At 39.9% G+C, this 25,711-nt stretch overlaps 1 protein-coding gene across 19 annotated transcripts in view; it reads left to right on the top strand.

The window, feature by feature from the left end:
- VPS13B (vacuolar protein sorting 13 homolog B) overlaps positions 1 to 25,711 on the top strand; it is a 784,482-nt gene that overhangs the window by 690,375 nt on the left and 68,396 nt on the right. The gene's annotated exons all lie outside the window — the stretch shown is intronic.

Here is a 25,711-nt window from a genome sequence, read left to right as displayed (position 1 = left end):
GTTCACCTGGGCACCATGGAGGGTAGTGTGGTGACAGTGATGTTGAACTCCAGAGCCAGGGTATGGAGACTTGGCTCCTGGCTCTGGATTGCCTCTCTTTGCTTTCGTGCTTCAGTTTTCTTATATGTAAATTGGGGCTAATAATAGTACCTGATTCATAGGATTGTGAGGTCTGAATAAGTGAATACATAAAAGGTGCTAAAAGAGTGCTTGATATACTGTAAACATTGTATATTGGGAGTTATTTTCCATTTGTGTATTCGGATTCTTACTCTGTGTATAGTTCCTGCCAGTCATGTATAGGCACTGGAGATTCAAAGGTAAAAAAGTCCTCACCCTCCAAAGACAGCTCACAGTCGGCGACAGGGTGACTGCAGTGACAGACTGTACCCAAGGGAGCACTGAGAAAAGATACACCAAAGGATGTCTATTTTCCAAGGAGTGTAATTCCATTTTCCTGTCACTTTAGATGGGAATAATTAGAGGGATGTGCCCTGCAGGGATAACTGAGGACGAATTAAATACAAAGATGTGGTCTTAAATGAGTAAAAGAAATCCTAGGAAGTACTCTCAAGAATAATGTATTTCTAAAACCCTGGGTAATAAGGAAACTACTGTCTGCTTATGATTAAAAGAAAGTCATTAGATTAGAGAACAAGTTTTCCCATCTGGTCTATAGGCCAGCTTTAGGATATGTTATATCTTCAGGCTCCCTCTTGCTGTTTTTTTTCCAGTAGCTAGATTCTGATTTCTTACTTGCTTTTTTTTTTCCTTTTTATCATATTGCCACACTATTAGTATCAAAGTTGGCAAAGTAGACACAGTGAAATTCTTCTTAAGTCTATGTATTTAATTCCGGTTAATCTAACAGGATGGTAAAACACCATATATCCTTTTTTAATAAGAGTTCTTTCAGAAATGTGTCGCACTTGTATTTTTAGAATGAATGGCATGCCCTTATTTTTCTAATTCTCCTTTTGAGAAATGTCCATGTTAGAGAGTTTTTAAGTTGTTTGCTCCTTGTAATATCATTAAAGCACACTTGGTCAGTTGTTTCATTTAAAAATTAAGTAGTTATTTTTCTCCTATTAATTGCAAAAGTAAGAATATAGACCAGGTATATAAACCGAAAGAGAGAGAAGACAACGTGTAATTCCAACCACCCAGAGACAATCCATGTTAAGACCTTCAAAAGGCTTCTATGACCATTGCATTCCCAGAAATGAACTGGTAGTGACAGGAAAGAAACCTCTGAGAAGGTGTGTTAATGTGCGGTCATACATTGTACCTGTAGCCGCTTTACCCATTCATACATGCAAGCTGCAGGCCTCAGCCAATAGAAAGCAAAGCAGAGAAAGCTCATTTTCCTTCAAAGTCATTTCAAGCTGCATAGACTATCATGACCCTCCCTGACTGAAGATTCTCTGGATGCTGGAGCCAGGATGGGAAGGATGATGCTAAGAACAGTGGGCTCAGGGGTGTGGAGTAACAGGTGTCTTCATGTTGTAGATGTACAGTTTCTGAATGGAAAGGACATGAACGAGAAAAAGAATGGCCGACCACTGCCATACTATACCTTTCATATATAAACTCTTCTGTACTTTTTCAAGGTCTTTTTGTATTTATTACTAGTCTTATCTTCATAGTATCCCTGTGTGATTTGTATTTTTGTTATGCACATTTTATAGATAAGGAGACAGAAATGTTAAGCTAAGATAGTGGTAGAGTTGGGACTGAATCCCATGTCTTTTCATTTTCAATATACTATTATTTCCACAACATTGTTAAACTCTCCTAGGTTTTGGCAGCAGGATTTGTCTGCTAGAAGAGCCAAACTGTGAGGTTTTAAGAGAAGGGCTGAGAAATCACTGCTATAATACTCCACATTTAAAGTTAGAGTAACATGGCATTCTTAGTACAATATGAACCCTTGCAGAACTTTAAGAACAAAAAAACCCAATAAGAACCTTTTAGTGTCAAACTGGAAACATAAGACAGGTATCTATTAAACTTTTTTCTCTTTTTAATTTGTAACTGCCTCTTCTGGATACAAACGTTAAGATGAGCTATAGTCATCATAATCTTTAGACTAAAATTTAGATCGTATTCATAAAAAGTGTCCCTTTAGTACAGCTACGTATGCTGAAGGAAGTGTGTTTTAGGACCCTTTGAAGCCAGCTAGGTCTTAATGGGCCCAGGGGTCTTCATGGAATTCCTTACGTCCATAGTTACAGATTCTGCTGTGTTCTAATGAGAGGTTACATCTGAGGATCAGAAAAACTAGCCACTTAGCTTCAGACTGCACCTGGAGGTAGTCACAGACACAGGAGTAAGCAAACTGTTCCCTTTCTCCAGACTCCGAGTCATATCCTGCGCTGCCCAGCAGGCTTGGTTTTAGGAACATTTGTGTCTGAATGTTTATGCTACCTTGGGTGTTAGTCAATTCATAGTCTCAGGGAGGATTTCTAAAGTTCAGAGAACTTAACTCCACTAAACAATGTAGCTTATATTGCAGAGATCAAGAAAGTAGCAATGACACCTGGAAAGGTTTCAAAGAGGTCAGCATGTCTTAGAACCACACAGGAGGTTGCTAACAACAGTAAGTCCCAAAAGGATAAGGGAAAACATGGACACAACCAACTCCAGAAATCCAAAGCTGAAAAACCTTTTTAAAGTTGAAAAGTTGTAAACTCTCCCTGTAGTTTCTAACACACACTCTGAGGCAGAATCACTTGAAAATGTTGGCTATCCTACAACATTTGCTTGCCTAAACAAACAAAGAAAGAACAAAACAATTTCCTAGGGGATAACTGAATATATTCTGCTGCACAGCCATATATGCCACCTCAAAGGGCCCTTAAATATCCCACTCCAGGAGACTTTACTTCAGTTGGACAAGAACAGTAACCAGCAAAGGAATGGTCTACAGAGAAGTGCTTCAAAGTATATGGAATTGAATCTAAGGACTGTATGTGTGAGTTTATGGAATCTTTCCCCAGAATATGGACAGTCTGTGCTGCTGAGTCAAGAGGAGCTCTGTTTAACTTAACCAAACTGGATATAGTGACACGTCCATCGTAGTAGGATTTTTGTGTAGGCTGTTCAAGTTAACTTCCTGTTCTGGTTAAGAGAGAGCACTGTTGGCTAATTAAACTGCTTGAAACAAGAATGCCTCTAGCTTTATGTAAAGAATTACATTTGCTTTACCCTTGAAACACGCACAATTTATAGATTTTGCTTTCTTTCTTTTTTTTTTTTTTTTTAAGGTTTGCAGAATTCCAACTACCAGTGACTTAATTTGGTAACCAAACCATCAGTCAAGGTGAAAATAGGCTTCAGACAGAGCTATAGAAAATAAAAGATTGCTCCAAATGGATGTAATAGGAAGTTTTATCAGCTTGTGAAAATGGCAGATAGTTAAAAATGAGAAAGGCAACAAGAGTCAGTTTGGAAGAGTGGCAGAGCATCTGGGAAATAGTCATCAAAGTAATCAGATTTAGGAAAGAAAACATAAATCAGGCATTAGTTTCAGGCAGAGTTTGGCAGACTTTTTTGAGTAGGGCCAGACAGTGACTGTTTTAGGCTTTCAGGGCCTTAGAGCCTCTCTCATAGCCATTTAGCTTTGCACAAAAGCAGCCATAACAAATGAGTTTGACTGTGTGCCAATAAAACTTTATTTATAGAAAAGAAAATTTGAATTCCAATAATTTGCACACATCACAAAGTAGTATTTTTCTTCTTTTTTTTTTCAATTATCTGAAAATGTTAAAGACACTCCTAACTCACTGGCTTTATAGAAATAGGCAGCGCACCAAATGACCCAGAGGTCGTGCCTAATTTGTCAACCCCTGCTTTCAGATCCCTCAGTTGACAAAATTCAGTAGACTAAAGATTTGACAGAAAATTGTCTTTGCTCTGCTCTAAATGATATTCCCATCACTTGAGAACTTGGTGACATGTTTCAGAAATTATGAAATGACAGGTAATGTATTAAATCGAACACATAAAATAAACCTGTGCTTACCACATAACAGTGTTGTTATTGTTGAGTCCCTAAGTCGTGTCCAGCTCTGAGACCCCGTAGACTGCAGCATACCACATAATAGTAAAATAAATATTTGTATTGTTCTTGTTCTCGCCCATATAGACAGAAAGCTCTGCTGTTCTTTCTTCAGATGTGAATATATTTAAAAGTGAGATCTGATCATTTTTCCTCTTGTCTAAAGAAAAAGTAATGGGTTTTTGAGTGTCTAGCTATCTTATGGTAATCCTGTAAGAAACGCCGTGGGAAGAAAGAGCCACCCCTATGGACCATTGATCAGGGCCTTTTATTGGGCGGGCTGGCGGGCGGGTAAGCAAGGAAGCGAGGGGGGGTCTGCGAAGCAAAGGGAGTCTGCCGGGTAAAGAGAGTCTGCGGGGGGGGGGGGGGGGGGGGGGGGGAGTCTGCGGAGTCTGTGAGGGTGGGGAAGGGTTTTATAGCCCGGGCCGGGCCTCCCATATAAGGAAGAAAACGCGGGCTCAGCGGTGATTGGTGTCCAAGGGCTCCGTGTCAGCTCCTGATTGGACGGCGAGGGCTTCGTGTCGGCTCCTGATTGGTCGGCTTGGTTGCCGGCCCGTCTCCGGGGCTTGTCTGCAGCGCCCTCTGCCGGGACATGTCCTGACATGCCTGACCTTTCATCCTGACCTCGCCCTGAACCTTTCATCCTGACCTCGCCCTGACCTCTCATCCTGACCTCGCCCTGACCTTTCAAATTCCAGTCAGTTGTCAGTTTTATTAGATTGTAATTTCTTACTCAGTTACTACTCTCTCCATATCCCTTTATATAATGTATCTGTACACATATATCTAAAGAATGAGTACATTCTTGTTGCAACTGTCACAATTTTAAAAATTTAAAATCAGACTTAGGGAGGCTGGGAAAGATTGAGGGCAGGAGAAGAAGGGGGTGACAGAGGATGAGATGGCTGGATGTCATCACCACCTTGATGGACATTAGTTTGAGCGAGCTCTGGCAGTTGGTGATGGACAGGGAGGCCTGGTGTGCTGCAGTCCATGGGGTTGCAAAGAGTTGGACATGATTGAGCGACTGAACTGAACTGAACGAGGAAGGCAGGTGAATGTTCTATGTTGGCAAACTGTTCTCACTGATAAATTTTCAAGTGTTGGCCTCTGCTATTATATGGCACATGGTATGCATATGAGAGTTTGTTAGAAAGGGCAAATGAACAGACATTTTTACACCCAGAAGGTACAAATGGGATTGATATTTCCTTTCTAGAAAGCAATTTGATAAGAAGCATCATAGCTATTAAAATGATTATAGCCTTTGACCTAGTAATTCTCTTACTAGTGATCAACTCTCAGGGAGCAGTCCAAATTAATACAAAGGTGTATACACAAAAATGTTTATCAATTTTATTCATACTATCAAATTTTAAAAATCAAAAAGCTCCATTTTAAAGAAATAGGTAAGAGAAGTCTGGCATACCTATAAGATGAACTATTATGGGACCTTTACATTCTTACGTAGGAAGGCAGAGTGCTACCATATCATTGTTCAGTCGCTCAGCCATGTTGATGACTCTTTGCGACCCCGTGGACTGCAGCACACCAGGCCTCCCTGTCCTTCAGTATCTCCCGGAGCTTTCTCAGACTCATGTCCATTGAGTCGGTGATGCCATCCACCCATCTAGTCCTCTGTCATCCCCTTCTCCTCCTGCCCTCAATCTTTCCTAGCATCAGGGTCTTTTCCAGTGGGTCGACTCTTTGCATCAGGTGGCCAAAGTATTGGAGCTTATCATATCAGTCAGAAAAGCAAAATATAAAACTCTGTACATACCATATGATCTTAACCATTTAAGTATAAATGCATAGAAAAATACTGAAATGAGATATGTCAAAACGTTGCCTCTGAATGTTATATTTTTTAAGGTGATTTTTTTCCAATGTATTACATTTTTATATACTTCTCACTAAAATGAATACAGATTATTAAGTCAGAAAGAATAAAAACTCTGAAAATATTTATATAGACACAGGAATTTCAAAAGCTAATTAGAACAGTGGCAAGTATAATACTATCTCAAGAATGGTTCTCTGTGAACTATTGAAATAGTGTTTTTCAGTTATTCCCTTAGTTACATCTTTGCCCCACATCAGTCTGCTTTGCAAACTACAATTCAAATAAGTTTCCTAAATGATGTTTTGATACTTTCTTGTCCAAAAGTCTTTACAACCATCATCTATTAAATATACCCAAATTATCTGGCATCTAAGACCTGACTCATTATTTCCATCTAGATGCTTATTATATCCCATTGATATGACCTGTTGTGTGTTTGTAAATGTGTACATTCTTCTAAGAAACATGTTGTCTGATGAGGGAGTCAGAAAGGCAACAAATTAAAGACATGATCATTATCTATGAGGATTTTGTGGCAGTAGTTGCAGACAGGGAGACATGATGGGTAACTGAGTTAAAATACCAGCCATAGGAAGAAAAGCAAGAGGACCAGAAAGTAAAATCACCTGCCTCTGAATATGGACAAGGTCTTAACGGAGACTCAAAGGAAATGTTTCCTAACATGAGGAGGGAAATCTGCCAAGGCTTCCTGGTAGAAGTCATATTTATATTGAATTTTCATGTTTCAGTAAGTGCTAGGTCAGTGAAGTGGGGTGGGAAAGGGGTGTGTTCCCAAGTAAAGGAACCAACGTGTGTGAAAGCCACAGAGGCAAGAAAGAACATGGCAAGGTAGCACTCGACTGATTTGACTACAATGTAGAGTACATGTGTGGAATTGCAAGACCGTAAAGTCAGTGAAGGCCCTGAGGACCCTTGTATGCTGTGCACATGAGGCAGAACCAGGGGACGGACGGACAGGCAGGCAGCTTGTCAGCTTCAAGGGAATTCAGGTTTTGTTTAGAATAAACACAGGCATTAAAACTGCAGGCCTTGCTGAGGAGATGTGTGCTAGGAAACTGGCTCTTTGATGGTGATGAGAAAACTACTTTGTAGAGTTGGTCAGCTTTCATGGTGTAAGGACTCCCGCCATAGCTGATTTTAGGCTGCTGCTGTTGCTGCTAAGTCGCTTCAGTTGTGTCCGACTCTGTGCGACCCCATAGACAGCAGCCCACCAGGCTCCCCCGTCCCTGGGATTCTCCAGGCAAGAACACTGGAGTGGGTTGCCATTTCCTTCTCCAATGCATGAAAGTGAAAAATGACAGTGAAGTCGCTCAGTTGTGTCCAACTCTTCGCGACCCCATGGACTGCAGCCTACCAGGCTCTTCCATCCATGGGATTTTCCAGGCATGAGTACTGGAGTGGGGTACCATTGCCTTCTCCGGATTTTAGGCTACCAATGATTTAACAACCAGCTCAGTAGATTCCTGAATATTTAGCAATACTTTCTCACAAACAAGTATGACCCACCTCCAGAGCACTGCTATTTGGAGGAGTTATGTTCTGAAGAGCATTTTGAGGAGATATACCTGTATGTGACAGGCAGCTTTTGTCTACCGAAGGGTTTTAAGTAGAATCATCACAGGGTCACAGTTGCATTTTTGAAAGGTTCCTGTCCTGCAGTTGTGTAAACAGTCTAGAGGAGGCTGAGAATGCATGCGGTTGTGTGGACACCACTGCATAACCCAGGAGTGAGAGATTACAGTAACTGAGCCAAGACAGAGCAGAAGTCAGAGACTGGTATAAATACCTAACAGACTGATCTTCCTGTGAATGACAGCTATAAATTCTGAGCAAAACACAAAACATCTACCTCTAGAGATGAACAGAGGCAGACAGATTTTGGAGGGGAATGGGATCTTTGAGCCAGTAAACTGCACAGTGATTCACCCATTTGTTGTGGCTTTGGTTTGAGGTCAACTACAGTTGTAGCCGTGCAAGGGGGGCCCACTGTCTTTCTGGCGCAAGGTACCAGGTGAAAGAACTCAGGCAGCCAAGGTCACTAGAGGGTGAAGAGAAAATCTTGGAAAGGGAAATCCAGAGAATAGGGAAATATGTTTAAATGTGGCCCACCTAACTGCTTCCTGCTGAAGCACACATGCATGGGCCAGACTGAAAGCAGATTGTACGCAAGCCTTAAAGAACTGAATTAGTCTGCACTGCCACTCACCCAGGTTTAAGAGTTTTTATGCTGTGCCAAGTCGCATCAGTCATATCCAATTCTGTGCAGCCCTATGGACTGCAGCCTGCCAGGCTCCTCTGTTGATGGGATTCTCCAGGCGAGAATACTGGAGTGGATTGTCATGCCCTCCTTCAAGGGATCTTCCCAACACAGGTATCAAACCTGTGTGTGTACGTCTAACCTGTGTTAAACAGGCAAGTGGGTTCTTTACCACTACTTTGAGTCTAAACTGGTTAATTACTTATTAGAAATATTAACACTCTGGAAGAATTATGAGAGAATTCAGTCTTCACCACAGAGCATTTATAGTGTCCACACTATGACCCAAAATTACTTGACAAGTCTCAAAAAAGCTCAAAAAAAAAAAAAAAAGAATTATTCAATTTCAAGGGAGAGATGATTAACAGATGCCAATGTCAAGATGACCCAGAGGTTAAAATTATGATGCATATACTTTAAAGCCACTGTGGCAACACAAAAGGGATTTTACAGGTATAATTAATTCCTAAATTAGTTTGATTTTTAACATTCTTTTTTAATTGAAGGAAATAGTTGATTTACAATATATGTTTCAGGCATACAACATAGTGGTTCAAAATTTTTATAGATTAGACTTCATTTTGTTATTACATAATATTGAGTTGACTATATTTCCTATGCTATACAATATATCCTTGTTGCTTATTTATTTTTTACACAGTAGTTTGTACTTCCTAGCCCCCTACTCCTATCGAGTCCTTTCCCCCTTCCCTTTACCCACTGGTGATCACTAGTTCTCTATATCTGTTAGTTGTCTTTTAGTTAATCAAAACAGGGCAATTCTAGATGGCCTGATTTAATCAGATAAAAGCCCTAAAAGAGGAACTGGACCCTTTTGTCAGGAGAGAGAGATAGATAACATACATTCCTGCTGGCCTGAAAGAAGCAAATTACCATGTTATAGCTGCCTATGAAGAGGAACATGGGGCAGGGAGGTGTGAGAAGCCACGGAGATGTACAGGTGGCTGCCAGTGCCAGTCATTAAGTCAGAACCCTCCTCACATGCCTCCTCATAGACAGGCATGCATGCGTGCGTGCTAAGTCACTTCAGTCATGTCTGATTCTATGCGACCATATGGACCGTAGCCTGCCAGGGTCCTCTGTGCATGGGATTCTCCAGGCAAGGATACTGGAGTAGGTTGCCATGCCCTCCTCCAGGGGAATCTTCTGACCCAGGGATCAAACTTAGGTCTCTTACATCTCCTGCATTAGCAGGCGGGTTCTTTACCCTTAGCGCCACCTAGGAAGCCCCCTCATATAGGCACCAGGGAATAAATTCTGCCAGCTACCCAAGTGAGCTTGGAAGAGGATTCTTCCCAAGTCAAGCCTCTAGATAAGAATGCAGCCCTTGTGTGGCAGAAACCAACACGACATTGTAAAGCAATTATCCTCCAATTAAAAACAAATTAAAAAAAAATAATTCAGCCCAGCTGACACCTCAGTTGAAGATGGATCAGTAGAAATCCATCCAGTCAAAAGGTCTAATATATGAATAACTGTTATCAAAGAACGACAGGAGAGAGAATAGGGCTCCCCCCACCATTAAGAAATAATCTCATAAAATGTCCCAGACTTAGTGAAAGACAGAAATTTACAGACCCGGGAAGCTCAGAGAACTCCAAACAGGCATTTGAAAGAAATCCACACCCAGACACTAATACTTCCAAGTTTTTCTGGTTTCTGCCCACTTCTTGCTCCAAAGCACCCACACACATACATCGTAGGCTTCTGTTATAGTCGCACCCATGTACACATACCATACCCTGTATTATTACAGACTGCTGTTTAACAACTAGCCCACAACTTAAGTAAACAAAACATTATTTCTCAGTTTCATTAGCCAAAAATTTCAGGAGTAGTTTACCTGGGTGATTCTAGCTCAGATTCTCTGACAAGTCAAGATTCGTGTAGTCAAGGCATTAGCTGGAACCCCAGTCATCTCAAGTCCCTGCAGTTCTGTTCATTTTGTTTGAATCTTCTTTTTCCGCCCACCTCTCTTCTTCAGATTGCCCTAAGGAGATCTGAGTGAAGCAATAACTGAAGAGACCACTGTATGGGCAATGGGGAGTTCATTGATAGCCCAAGGAAAGAGTTTTCTGTGGCTAGATAGTAATAGAAATCAGATTGAGTGGGTTGAAAAATGAATGGGAGGTGAGAAAGTGGGGAAAATGAGCATGATTTAAAAAAAAAAAATCCTGATTGGGTGTTAGCTCAAGAAAGCTGAAGGGTCAGGTGAGGGTTTTTGACTGTGTGGATCACAATAAACTGTGGAAAATTCTGAAAGAGATGGGAATACCAGACCACCTGACCTGCCTCTTGAGAAACCTGTATGCAGGTCAGGAAGCAACAGAACTGGACATGGAACAACAGACTGGTTCCAAAAAGAAAAGGAGTACGTCAAGGCTGTATGTTGTCACCCTGCTTATTTAACTTCTATGCAGAGTACATCATGAGAAATGCTGGGCTGGATGAAGCACAAGCTGGAATCAAGATTGCCTGGAGAAATATCAATAACCTCCAATATGCAGATGACACCACCCTTATGGCAGAAAATGAAGAGAAACTAAGAAGCCTCTTGAGGAAAGTGAAAGTAGAGTGTGAAAAAGTTGAATTAAAGCTCAACATTCAGAAAGCTAAGATCATGGCATCTGGTCCCATCACTTCATGGGAAATAGATGGGGAAACAGTGGAAACAGTGGCAGACTTTATTTTGGGGGGGCTCCAAAATCACTGCAGATGGTGACTGCAGCCATGAAATAAAAAGACTTGTACTCCTTGGAAGGAAAGTTATGACCAACCTAGATAGCATATTAAAAAGCTGAGACATTACTTTGCCAACAAAGGTCCATCTAGTCAAGGCTGTGGTTTTTCCAGTGGTCATGTATGGATGTGAGAGTTGAACTGTGAAGAAAGCTGAGCCCCAAAGAATTGATGCTTTTGAACTGTGGTGTTGGAGAAGACTCTTGAGAGTCCCCTGGACTGCAAGGAGATCCAACCAGTCCATCATAAAGGAGATCAGTCGTGAATGTTCATTGGAAGGACTGATGCTGAAGCTGAAACTCCAGTACTTTGGCCACCTGATGCAAAGAGCTGACTCACTTGAAAAGACCATGATTCTGGGAAAGATTGAGGGCAGAAGGAGAAGGGGTCGACAGAGGATGAGATGGTTGGATGGCATCACCGACTCAATGGACATGTGTTTGGGTGGACTCTGGGAGTTGGTGATGGACAGGGAGGCCTGGTGTGCTGTGGTTCATGGTTCATGTCACACAGAGTCGGACATGACTGAACTGAACTGAACTAGGCATGTTCATATGTGAAAAGGAGTAAATAGCAGATAGGTTGATGATGCAGAAGACAGGAAGAGTGATTAATGGCATAAGGTTCCAGAAGAAGAGAAGAATGCATCCAGATTACAGGTAGAAGAATGGACCCAGGGTGGAATTATCCCAGTTATCCACTGCTATTTACAAACCACCCCAAAACTTCTATTTTAAAGTTTTATTAGCTCATAAGTGTGTTGGTCAGAAATCTAGGTGCACTTAGTTAAGAGGGCCTTCTCCTAGTCTCAGCTGGGCTCACTCATGAGGCTGCAGTCACCTGGTCGGCCAGCTGCGGCTGAGTGGTCCATAATGGCCCTGCCCACACATTTGGCACTTGGCAGACCACTGGCCAGGGTTCTCTTCCATGTGATCCTTCCAGGAGTCCCGCCTAGACAGGAGAACAAGAGCAAAGACTGCAAAACCCATTGAGCCTAAGCTCAGAACCCTCATAGAATCTGCTGCCCACCTTCTGCTAGGTGGAGCAAGTCACAAAGTGAGGCCAGATCCAGAGGATAAGAAGCAAGATCGTAACCTCTTGATGTGAGCTGCTGAGAGAATTGGGGACCATTTTTAGCACAAAAGCCTCCTTCTACTTTGAGACAGGAGAGAGAACTGAGGTTGACTATAAATGTTGAGGTGGTTGTAGTGGGTATTTGCTTAAAGTGAAAAGAGGGAAGGAAAGTGGGAGGCTTTTTAAAACATGATTTTCCACAATATCTAATCCTGTATCCGGCTCATAATTGGCATTTGATAAGTGTACACTGAGTAAAAATGTTCAGATTTCTCATAACATCTGACATTTCTCAAGAATATAGATTTAAAAGCTTATTTTAACAATATGACCACTGTAAACAGTATGGGTCATATTGGATGTTTTTCTTTGTGTTGTACAGACACACAAAAAGAGGTCCTCTGAGCTTAAAATACATGGTTTTGTATGCTGTCTGTGTAACTGGACTCGTAATCAAGAGTAGCTGCTCGTCTCTGCCACCTCTGCCCCCTTGGCCTCCCAGTGGCCTCTGATGGGAACTGTTATGAAACAGGGAGATGCTGCAGGAGAGGACTAGCTGTATACTTCAAAGGAGACCAGCTTTCAGGTCCACGTGCACATCCAACTCTGCCTGCTTTTGTTTAACTCTGAAAAAATTGTATTATTTATCATAAGCTGAAAGTATGTTGTACAGTTACAAAATAGTATTGATTTAAAGTAGACGTTATTTCAAGTTAAATTTGCCTTATATTTTCTCTTTCTCTAATCATGGAAATAGATTCCCGGAAACTACATTATCGCCCTTACTGTTGCGTAGCACACAGCTGTCCACAACGAGCAGTTCCGTTTGGGGTGGAAGGACTGTGTGCCTTTGCTCCCCAGTGGCAGTAACAAGCTTCTTTTTATTGTTGCTGACATTAAGATAGCTAAAATCAACAGTGAGGTAAACAGTTCTTGGGACCATCTGGCAAGGATTTTGATCCAAAATATTCTGTAAACACTAACTCCATTTGAGTACCCGGGACCTACTATCCAGTCACCATCAACTGCTTTTTTATTTTAGTTCTAAGCAGTCATTGAAACAGCAAAATAGTAAGACTTGTAGACTCTGTCTCTTCACCTTTCTCTCGTCAAATATTTTCCGTTTCCTGAGAGGTTCCAAGAAACTTATGTCCTCTGAGGAAGGTTATAGTGCCTTGTTGAAGTCACGAGTAAATGGGACCCTGGCAGTTTTGGTCATTAAATATCTAGTGGATAGAGGTGTTTGGAATTTCTTCGTCTTCTGTTGGTAAATACATTTACTCTATTTAAAGGAGAGGAAGAAGTTTGGGGTCTTTTTTTTTTTCCCTGTATATTTCAAAATCACTATGTAAAAATGGTTTGCAGTGTGACCTTGTTAAGACTTATAAAGTCTTCCACAAGAAAGTAGCAAAGATAGTTTGTGATAAGACACTTTATCCAGTCCCAGGACTGATTTCTAGAGTTTTCTACAAGCCTGCACAAAAGGGCACAACTGGGGATTATTTCAACTGTGGAGCACCCAGAGGAGTGACTGCTGGTGCTGCTAATGGTCTCACCATCCCTTCTCTGGCAATAAATTTTCGATATTGAAATATAGCTTTGGAGAAAAATGTACTGAGGATCCCTTAAGCTTTTTACGAGACACTCAAAGGCTTTTCACAAGCTAGTGCTCTGCAAATGTGAATTCTTGATGTCTAAACATAAAGGTCCTTGACTGAACTAATTTTAAATGTGAATTTTAATACAGAGTGCTTGGAGAAAGGGAATGCAGCTGGACCATTAAAGCATGGTATTTTGCCATTTGTAAGTAATGGGAAATACTGATTAAGAATGTTATAAAGATTTCAGCATTCAGAATGTGATTGCGGTTAATCATAACCTATTACCACAAGCCTGTGTAACAAAAGCATTAACTCTGTTAAAGACAATGGCATACCTATTATACTGTGGCACTTTTTAATTATTTCCATGCTGAGCAGGATATTGAAGAGCTTATTATCTAAAGGTCAGAATAATGCCCAAGACATGGCCAAGCCCAATGAGTGTCAGATGCATGGAATGTTGGATGACTTCATAGTTATGAAATTATTTCATTTCTCATGATAATTCCTGACTTGCCAAGTTAGTGAATTTTAAGAACTCTGAGAGCAGATTTTAAGATAAATGTGAAATAATCCATACTTTTGGAGTCAGGGACTTCCCTTCAGGCATTAGTTCATATTTGACTTGCTTGACTTACACTTGGGGATAAAATGAGTTAGGACAAGGTCTTAGATACCACATTCCCTTACTGGGAAAGAAAACCAACTTGCACAACTTTGGCTGGCTCATGTTTCTTGTTATACAGGCACTAAGAAGCAGCGGTTGCCATGAAATACTTTATTTAACCTTTACAAAAATGTTTTCTTAGTATGGCAAGGCAGTTTAGTTAAATGAAAATAAATAACTGTAAAACTTTTGGATGTCTTTTATATCCCATCTGTTGACTTCTTTTTTTTCTAATTAAAAATTAGGCATAACAATCTTAATTGTCTAAATGGCCATGATCACTGAAAATAAGTTACAGATTGCATAGAACTACCTGATCTTTTCTTAGGACACATGTTGGCATGTCTTCTATTTTACATTCAACTAAATTTTGCTAAATGATGAATGAACATTTTAAAAGAAAATTTAAAAGAACAATTTTATTCAAACTTTTGTTAGATTTCCTCCATGGTTTATATTTGTATGTAGTCAAAATTGATTTTCAAGCAAACAAGAACTGACAATCTGGCTCACAAGCTCAGAACATTTATCCAAGTCTGAATGACTATCAAACAGTGTCTCCAGTTTACCTTATTGGCTTCTGTTTCTCGGCTTACCTAAAGTATTCTTTATTCTTTCGATCCAACTTACCCTTATCTCTTCCACTGAGGAGCTGGGTTCAGCCATGAGCATGACAGCCATTCACTATCATTCTGTCAAGTGTGTCTACCCAGCACCAAAATCTTCTGACTGTTAGTGTCACTCAATTAAGCAAGTATTGTTTGTATTTATTTTATTTAATTTTTAAGTGTAAATTATTTCATATTTTATAGACAGACCACCCTTTTCTGTATAGACACACAAGCATACATGTAAAATTTGTCTGAATTTTCACTTTGCAGCCCCTTATGGTAGCATTAAGGATGAATAGCCTCAAAGACTATCACACAGTTCTAGACTTAAGGCAGCTATTAGTATCACAGCTCCTGTTTTTTCAGTTGTATGTCATTTAAATATAGGGAAGCCCATGCACTTTAGAAACGTGAAAACAACAGATATGTGTAATGTTGAAATGACCTTTTTAAAACAAGCCTATATATCATTTCATGCTTTCTTTTTAAACTGTATACGCTTATATCTGATTTCACGATTAATAGGTTCCCCAAAAGTTTACATAGCATTGTATTTTAACTAATGAGAAAATTTGCTCCTTAAATCTTCTTGAAAAAAAAAAATTTGTGAAGTGAATTATTTTTCTCTAATTCAGATAATTTCTATTTAGGTAGCTTTTTAGCAAGCAATACTCATTAAGCATCATAGTTTTGTAGATAATATATGAAAGTACCAGTACTCTTCACCTGACTTTTTCTTTTTTTTTTTAATTTATTTTTCTCTCTAGTATGTAAATGTCAGTCATATGCTTTTTCCTTTGCTTTGCAGTATCTTTTCAAAGGTCTCATGGCTTATTTTTATGTCCTTTTTTACTATTTATTAATGACTATATCATATTATGGATTGCCCTTTGTTATACTATATTATTTGTGGAATGGTGATTTTTATTCTCCAGCTTCAAGGGCAGATAATAAAGTCAACTCCTTTTCTACTTCCCATTTTCCAGCTGGCATTTCCTAATATTCTCAGCTATACACAGATGAAAGTTTCTACATCCTCCCATGCTTCTTTGTTATTGTGAATTGTCAAAAATCATGCAAAGCTACAGTTTGCTTCATTCATGCAACTGTTTTTTTGTTTATTTTTTCCTGATTTTCCTTCATCAGTGTTTGCCTTGTGATAACCATTCATAAAAATAAACACTGGGGTGCTGCTAGAATCTGTTGTTTCCTGGTAGCTACTATTTCTGAATATATATAAAAAGACCAGCCAGATAGTGAATAGCATAATTTCAAACAGCCAAATGACTATCAGTTACTATGTTTCAGTACCTTTAATGCTTCACTCTCTGGTGTTCATTGATGACTGGTGCTCTGAAAATAAGTGGCAGGTTCTGATGTAAGAGTTCATTGCCTCTTCAGCCTCCCTTTCTGTACCATCCTCTCTTAGGCAGGTCCTCTCCCTAACTCTCACCTCTCTTCATCCCCAAGAATCTGCACACATGGCTGCTTTGAGAGCAAGATCTGACCTGAAACAATGACTTTTGTTCCAGTTTGACTCTTTCCTTTCCAGGATCAAAATCCCATGGGTTATGGGATCTATCTGGGTTATGGTTGATTAGAATCTATTAGAAGAATCTAAGCCAATGAGTTCATAATATAAAGTTAATTTTCCACATTATATTGACAGTAAGTTGTTTGCACAAAGATTTAAAGCTGTCAGTTCAGTTCAGTTCAGTCGCTCAGTCGTGTCCGACTCTTTGCGGCCCCATGAATCCCAGCACGCCAGGCCTCCGTGTCCATCACCAACCCCCGGAGTTCACTCAAACTCATGTCCATTGAGTCGGTGATGCCATCCAGCCATCTCATCCTCTGTTGTCCCCTTCTCCTCCTGCCCCCAATCCCTCCCACCATCAGAGTCTTTTCCAATGAGGCAACTCTTCGCGTGAGGTGGCCAAAGTATTGGAGTTTCAGCTTTAGCATCAGTCCTTCCAATGAACACCCAGGACTGGTCTCCTTTAGGATGGACTGGTTGGATCACCTTGCAGTCCAAGGGACTCTCAAGAGTCTTCTCCAACACCACAGCTCAAAAGCATCACTTCTTCAGCACTCAGCTTTCATCACAGTCCAACTCTCACATCCATACATGACCACTGGAAAAACCATAGCCTTGACTAGATGGACCCTTGTTGGCAAAGTAATGTCTCTGCTTTTCAATATGCTGTCTAGGTTGGTCATAACTTTTCTTCCAAGGAGTAAGCGTCTTTTAATTTCATGGCTGCAATCACCATCTGCAGTGATTTTGGAGCCCCCCAAAATAAAGTCTGACACTGTTTCTACTGTTTCCCCATCTATTTCCCATGAAGTGATGGGACCAGATGCCATGATCTTCTTTTTCTGAATGTTGAGCTTTAAGCCAACTTTTTCACTCTCCACTTTCACTTTCATCAAGAGGCTTTTGAGTTCCTCTTCACTTTCTGCCATAAGGGTGGTGTCATCTGCATATTTGAGGTTATTGATATTTCTCCCAGGAATCTTGATTCCAGCTTGTGCTTCTTCTAGCCCAGCGTTTCTCATGATGTACTCTGCATGTAAGTTAAATAAGCAGAGTGACAATATACAGCCTTGACATACTCTGTTTCCTATTTGGAACCAGCCTGTTGTTCCATGTCCAGTTCTAACTGTTGCTTCCTGACCTGCATACAGGTTTCTCAAGAGGCAGGTCAGGTGGTCTGGTATGCCCATCTCTTTCAGACTTTTCCATTTTACTGTGATCCACACAGTCGAAGGCTTTGGCATAGTCAGTAAAGCAGAAATAGATGTTTTTCTGGAACTCTCTTGCTTTTTCCATGATCCAGCAGATGTTGGCAATTTGATCTCTGGTTCCTCTGCCTTTTCTAAAACCAGCTTGAACCAGGAAGTTCACGGTTCACGTATTGCTGAAGCCTGGCTTGGAGAATTTTGAGCATTACTTTACTAGCGTGTGAGAGGAGTGCGATTGTGTGGTAGTTTGAGCATTCTTTTGCATTGCCTTTCTTTGGGATTGGAATGAAAACTGACCTTTTCCAGTCCTGTGTCCACTGCTGAGTTTTCCAAATTTGCTGGCATATTGAGTGCAGCACTTTCACAGCATCATCTTTCAGGATTTGAAGTAGCTCAACTGGAATTCCATCACCTCCACTAGCTTTGTTTGTAATGATCCTTCCTAAGGCCCACTTGTCCTCACATTCCAGGATGTCTGGCTCTAGATGAGTGATCTCACCATCATGATTATCTGGGTTGTGAAGCTCTTTTTGTACAGTTCTTCTGTGTATTCTTGCCACCTCTTCTTAATATCTTCTGCTTCTGTTAGGTGCATACCGTTTCTGTCCTTTATTGAGCCCATCTTAGCATGAAATGTTCCTTGGTATCTCTAATTTTCTTGAAGAGATCTCTAGTCTTTCCCATTCTGTTGTCTTTATTTCTTTGCATTGATCGCTGAGGGAGGCTTTCTTATCTATTCTTGCTATTCTTTGGAACTCTGCATTCAGATGCTTATATCTTTCCTTTTCTCCTTTACTTTTCACTTCTCTTCTTTTCACAGCTATTTGTAAGGTCTCCTCAGACAGCCATTTTGCTTTTTTGCATTTCTTTTTCATCAGGATGGTCTTGATCCCTGTCTCATGTACAATGTCATGAACCTCTGTCCATAGTTCATCAGGCATTCTATCTATCAGATCTAGTCCCTTAAATCTATTTCTCACTTCCACTGTATAATCATAAGGGATTTGATTTAGGTCATACCTGAATGGTCTAATGATTTTCCCTACTTAAAGCTATTCAGTTCAGTTCAGTTCAGTTGCTCAGTCGTGTCTGACTCTTTGTGACCCCATGAATCCCAGCACGCCAGGCCTCCCTGTCCATCACCATCTCCCGGAGTTCACTCAGACTCAAGTCAATCGAGTCCATGATGCCATCCAGCCATCTCATCCTGGGTCGTCCCCTTCTCCTCCTGCCCCCAGTCTCTCCCAGCATCAGTCTTTTCCTATGAGTCAACTCTTTGCATGAGGTGTCCAAAGTACTGGAGCTTCAGCTTTAGCATCATTCCTTCCAAAGAAATCCCATGGTTGATCTCCTTCAGAATGCACTTGTTGGATCTCCTTGCAGTCCAAGGGACCCTCAAGAGTCTTCTCCAACACCACAGTTCAAACGCATCAATTCTTCAGCACTCAGCTTTCTTCACAGTCCAACTCTCACATCCTTACATGACCACTGGAAAAACCATAGCCTTGACTAGACGGACCTTTGTTGGCAAAGTAATATCTCTGCTTTTGAATATACTATCTAGGTTGGTCATAACTTTTCTTCCAAGGAGTAAGCATCTTTTAATTTCATGGCTGCAGTCACCATCTGCAGTGATTCTGGAGCCCCCAAAAATAAAGTCTGCCACTCTTTCCACTGTTTCCCCATCTATTTCCCATGAAGTGATGGGACCGGATGCCATGATCTTCTTTTTCTGAATGTTGAGCTTTAAGCCACCTTTTTCACTCTCTTTCACTTTCATCAAGAGGCTTTTTAGCTCCTCTTCACTTTCTGCCATAAGGGTGGTGTCATCTGCATATCTGAGGTGATTGATATTTCTCCCAGGAATCTTGATTCCAGCTTGTGCTTCTTCCAGTCCAGCATTTCTCATGATTTACTCTGCATTGAAGTTAAATAAGCAGGGTGACAATATACAGCCTTGACGTACTCCTTTTCCTATTTGGAGCCAGTCTGTTGTTCCATGTCCAGTTCTAACTGTTGCTTCCTGTCCTGCATACAGGTTTCTCAAGAGGCAGGTTAAGTGGTCTGGTATTCCCATCTCAAAAGCTATAGTTTGCTACTTTTATGACTTGTTCATAATGGAATCAGTGTGGGTTTTTTAGACATGAATTTTGTCCAGGAAAAACCAATCCACGTTTGGCTGTCACCTGCTTTTGTTTATGAGAAATAACAAAAATATCTTTTATTCTATTCCAGTATCTTTTTTCATGTTATTTCCTTGGATAAGTAAAATATATCAATCTCTGGTCACATGTTTTAACTTCTCCAAGCATAATAAGGCTTCCCAGGTGGCGCTAGTAGTAAAGAACCCACTTGCCAGTGCAAGAGACATGAGTCAAGAGTTTGACCTGGGTCGGGAAGGTCCCCTGGAGGAGGGTGTGGCAACCCACTTCTGTATTCTTGGCTGGAGAATCCCATGGACAGAGGAGCCTGATGGGCTGCAGTCCATGGGGTCGCAAAGAGTCAGACACGACTGAAGCAACTTAGCACACACGCAAGCACGCAAGCATAGTTCCTCTAGAGTCCTACAATGTTCTTCTTCCTCTCGTAAACTTTACACTATGCTGCTTCTTGTTGAACCTCTCCCACTACACTGTGAGGGTTTCAGTGTGCATCTCATTCGTCTCTGTCTCCACCATGCGGGCTTCCCTGGTGGCTCAGTGGGAAAGAAGCTGCCTGCCTATGCGGGAGACATGGGTTCAGCACCTGGGTCAGCAAGATTCCCTGGAGAAGGAAATGGCAAGTCCCTCCAGTACTCCTGCCTGGGAAATCCCATGGACAGGGGAGCCTAGCGAGGTATAGTCCATGGGGTCGCAAAACAGGCAGACACGACTTCGCGAGTAAACCACCACCACGTGCAGTACAGTTAGTTGACTTATGGTGAGCATTTAGTAGATGTGAATCCTGAAAATATTTGCTAAACTAGGGGGAAGAACCTTTTGCCTTAGGGGGAAAAAACCCTCAAATAATTTCATTTAACTGCCCCAGGAATCATATGAGTAAGTAATACAGAAAGCCAGACCTTGTGTGAAGAGCAGTGATGGAGGCCTCGGAAATGAACTGAGTCTCATGTCTTCCTTTCAGCAGAATGCCAGCAGAGCAAATGGGAAATCTGCAACACTGATCAGGACAGGTGGGGAGACTTCATGCAGGAAGCTGATTTTAAGTTTTTAAAATAGAAATGTCTAATTTCTTTTTACTTGAAGGCTCTGTATGCTTTCTGTTGAACTTTTTTGATTTTAATAACATTAAGTTTTATCTGATTGCAAAGTAATACATATTTATAGTGTGAAATTTGGAAAGTACATAAAAGCACACAAAACACACACATAAAAAGGAAAGTCATATCCCCAAGATAACCACTATTAACATTCTGGTATATTTTCTAGCCATTTTTCTCCCTTTAGGAATAGACATGTATACTTTTTGTTCATTTTATGAAAATGGAGTATATATTGCACATATCTTTTTGTAATGCGATTTTTTCTGGTTAATCTTTGGCTAAGTAAAACTGTTCATGTTTTTTTCATGCTGTGATTTTTTTTTTCAATAGTTTCAGAGAATTCTATAGTATAAGTATGATTAAGAAGAGAGATTCTTAGTAAGTACACTTCAGTTCAAATCTTACACCTTGCCCTCTTGAGCACTGTGGCCTCTCTGTAGCTCAGCTTGCTTTTTCATTCATAAAATAAAAGTATCTCCCACCTAAGATTATTTTAAGGAATAAATAAGAGCATATATAAAAAGCACTTAGCCCACTGCTTGATACGTGGAAGTGAAAGAAAAAGTGAGTGTTGGTCTCTCAGTCATCATTCTAGCTCTTTGCAACCCCATGGATTTGTAGCCCGCCAGGCTTCTCTGTCCATGGAATTCTCCAGGCAAGAATACTGGAGTGAGTCGCCATTCCCTTCTCTAGAGGCTCTTCTGACCCAGGGTTCGAACCCAGGTCTCCTGCATTGCAGGCAGATTCTTTACTGTTTGAGCCACCAGGAAAGCCCAAAGTATGTGTCTAATAACTGATAGCTATTATTGTTTTTGCTATATTTTATTTGACTAATGTCCTAGTAATGCCATATTTTCATTATTAAAACAGTGCTGGAATAAACATACATCTAGGTAAATCTTTGCACATGTCTATAATTATTCTATCAAGATAAATTCCTATTTAGAATTGATGAGTCCAGTGAGTATCTGAAGCTTAGATTTTTTTATAGAAAGATTACTCTCCAGGTACAATTTTCATTCTAACCATTGTTTGAGTGTGCCAGGTTTCCCTTCTCCTGTAAAAGGTTGCTTTATGCAGTTGCGCAGAATTTGTAGCTTTCATGTAATTCAAACAGTCTTGAGAGAAAACCTGCATGTAAGCTCTCATCTTTTGTCTCATTGATGCTTGCGTGATGACAGTGACCATTATATCACCCCCTGGAAGGTTGATTTGAAAATCTTTTTCTTTCTCCTCTTTCTTCCAAAATACACTGCATCAAAGAATCCAAGTTGTCCACTAGAAAATAATTCAAATCACTTTATTTCTACCTTATCATTCTTTTAGGTTGTGCTCTATAAATATAAAAAGGAGATATAGAGTCCTAAGAGTTCTAATATTGAATCAGAGTGACACCAAGGATTAGCAACTATCTAGATATTTTCTAGCATTATTTCAGATACTCTGAACATCCTGAAATTCAGCTGCCTTAAAAAAGCAATAATGAGCAACATATTTCATTTTGTTTTCATGTTAGTTTATTGATGTGAAATGTACTGTCAGTTCCACTTATGCATTCTAAACAAGCAATCTAGCTTTGATCTATTTAATTTGATCTGTAGCTTTTTAGATGTTATTTTGGATAGACAAGAATTTGTTCATATTTAACTTAATTTTCATTTGTCATGCTTACCTGGTATATATCATTTAGGGTCTTCTTTATGCTTTAGTATCATGTTGCAGTGTCTGAATTACAGATTTTAGGGATTTCATTGATGTGTAACTTAATCTAGTATTGTTATCCACATAAAGCAAATCTATAAATCTATATTGAAAGGTCACTCAAAATAGAAATTGTTTCTGAATATTTTGATTCTCATTTTATGATATTTTATGCCCAAATATCACCACTAAAATTTTTTGATATCTCCTTTAGGTTATTTTGGTTATTTTTCAAAAATCCTGATTTTTTAGTCAACAGATATTTTATTCAGTGCCTACTGTGCACTAGGCTCTTGGGATATAGATATGAGTTTAGAAGTTAAAAAAACAAATATGATGCTTAAGCTTTTGTATATATTAATATATATTATATACTATATATTTACTACAAGCATATATTCAGTAGTTTCTTTCACTTGCATTTCACATAACTTTTTGAGAACTAAAATTTCTGTCAAGAATAAAATATATTGGAGAAATACGTTTATATTATTTAGATTTTCAGTTTCTTTTTGGAACATTGCATATTACTGTACAATAAATTACTATAAAGTATAAAAAGTATGCAAATGACTCAAGACAAATTTTCAATTTCTGACTAGGTAGAAAGCATCTTGATAACAATTTTTAAATGAATAGTGAAATAAAGTTCACAGAAAAGTATCTAGTACTTTCATTTATATTTCAGATATCATTTAAAGGTTTTTCTTAACAGCCCTCCTCTTTCTCTTCCTTGGTGTACCCTGTTATCCTAGATTTCATTTTGTTTTTCTTTCCTCTGTAATCTGTCGACTCAGGAATTCTCCCTTTGGATGTGACTGTGGGTGGTCCTGAGAGCTGATCCCCAAGCCCCTGATCAGTAATTCAGTTTTAAGTTTTATTTTTTATTGAAAAAAATGAGTGGAAAGTTCTATGCTCCCATTTGAGGTCTTCAGTGGAATTTGATCTTGCTGCCAGTGTGGCCCTGGAATAGGGCAGTCTGCTAGAAAAAAATGTCAGTGTAGCCCCTTGAGGCCTTCCATTGAGTGTGGCTACTGTACAACCTGCCTTATACTTCATTTCATTTCCCACTGAAAAGTTCAAACGAGAGTGGTTCCTATTTGACTGTTTTTCCTCCCAATGGAAAAAATTAGACACTAGCTAAGTAGGCCACAGAGAGTGAAAAACCTGAATGGAAAAGAAAGATGGTAAAGGAAGTGAATCTGAAAGGGAAACTTAATGGAAACAAGGGGAAAGAAAATTTCCAAATTGTTAAGAGAATGTTAAAGACACCATGGGCTCTAGGCAGAATGGATAGTGATATTTTGTTAAGCCCGATCCTTCCTCTCTCCTGTTTCTGGCCCACATTGCTCTAATTCTGTTGCAGTTGTCCAGACCCCTCCACACTCTGCTCTCACCATCCTTTCAACACATCGCTCATCTGCACATAAGGCTAATTCCTGAGTAAAGCACAAATTCCTTAGCTCAGCAAATAATCAGGGCTGGCCACCATCTAGATCTGCTTCTCAGACTTATCCTCACTCTTTTTTTGACATGTTGCTTCTTCTCCAACCAATAGAGACTACGAACTTTGCCCCAAGCAAAGCTTCTGACTTCATCTCTCAGATTGTCCCCCTTGGCCAGTGACTGTCATCTTTACCAATTGAAGTCCTACCCAAACTCTCAGGCTCAAATGCTTTAGGAAGCTCTCATAATCACAGCAACCTGAACAAGCCCTCTCTCCTCCAGACTCCTGTATCAGTGTGTACCTCTCTTAATGCGTCTTCTGGGTTAGTTACACAGGCCTTGCTTTTCCTGTAAAATCTTAAGCTCCTTGTGGGATAAAGACTAAAGCTCTTTTTTATGTCCTCCATAGTCTTTCACATATTGCCTTCCTTATAGTATCTGACTAATAAAAATGTATTGGATCAATAATAGAAACAAGTCTCATTAGGATTAGGCAATCTAATACAAATTTCACATTTTTATGCCTGATTTTATAGTTTCTTTGCTATAGAAATAAAAATAGACATATGGGTATTTGTTATTAAATGGAGACTTCTCAGTACCTATAACAGTGAAATTTAGTGAATCAGTCCAACAAGTACAGGATTTTCCACCCTCATTTGATGTCCAGGGGTACCTGAGCACCCTGCCAGTGCCATGGGAAGTACTGGGCACTGTACTGAAGTACTGCTGAAGTACTGGGGTACTAGGGCTGAAGTACTGCCAGGCCTCCTGAATTCCTTTCTGTAGATTTTTCTCTCTGAGGAATGTCATTCCTTCCCTATTAAATTATATATACATGTAGTTGCCAGTGGTATTTAAATGTTTTTTAACTGCAGGCCAGACATTACAAATATTCTGTTGGTCATACAGGTGGGAAGAAACGTCATGTTTTTCTCCCACCTAACTTTTCTGTGTGCACTAACTCCAAACATATCTGAATTTTCATAATTCAAAGACAATATATGTGATATATGTGCCAATGTTTTGAGACCAAATAGCTGCCAAGCAAAAACCCGACAGCATATTCCTTGGTGACATTCCGTCATTAAAAGCTGTGCACACAGAGTGAACAGCTACCTAAGATTGAGCTCATATGCAAATATGAACACTCCTCAATTAAAATTACGCTGTGTACATTAAAACTTTCTTTAGAAGCTATGGAATTTTCAAGAAAAATACAGCTGAGCTTGACCTTAAGTACCTTGCCTCATTATTTTTTGTCATTTCCAGCTACTAGTCCCTCCAAAGAAAACAACTTTCTTTGTTTCTTTTAGTTTTGTGTGTACCCTGAGCTTTATTCCCAGTTGCTGCTACAAAAAACTGAAATGGTTCCAAACACCACTATTGTTTTTCTTTTTTTTCCCCTGTAACTAATATTTAAACATCAAAGATACTCTGGTACTTTTATGTTGAAGACTGTATATAAAACCAAATTTTCCCTAAAGGTATTTTATTTGCTGTCCAGGATTTTTTTTATTTTTTTATTCTTTTGCTGTTAGACTTCTTTTTTTAGAAATCATCTGACCGGTAGCCTTTTGATTTCACAAGATCACTGGCAGTTGTATGGAGGAAGAACTGAGTGGGGCCATATTAAAAGCAGGGAGATGAGTTACGAGATTTTTTT

The sequence above is a fragment of the Ovis aries genome, chromosome 9, assembly GCF_016772045.2.
Source record: "Ovis aries strain OAR_USU_Benz2616 breed Rambouillet chromosome 9, ARS-UI_Ramb_v3.0, whole genome shotgun sequence".
Taxonomy (NCBI): domain Eukaryota; kingdom Metazoa; phylum Chordata; class Mammalia; order Artiodactyla; family Bovidae; genus Ovis; species Ovis aries.
Note: the sequence above shows the minus strand (reverse complement) of the source record. Positions and strands in the feature narration are given on the sequence as shown.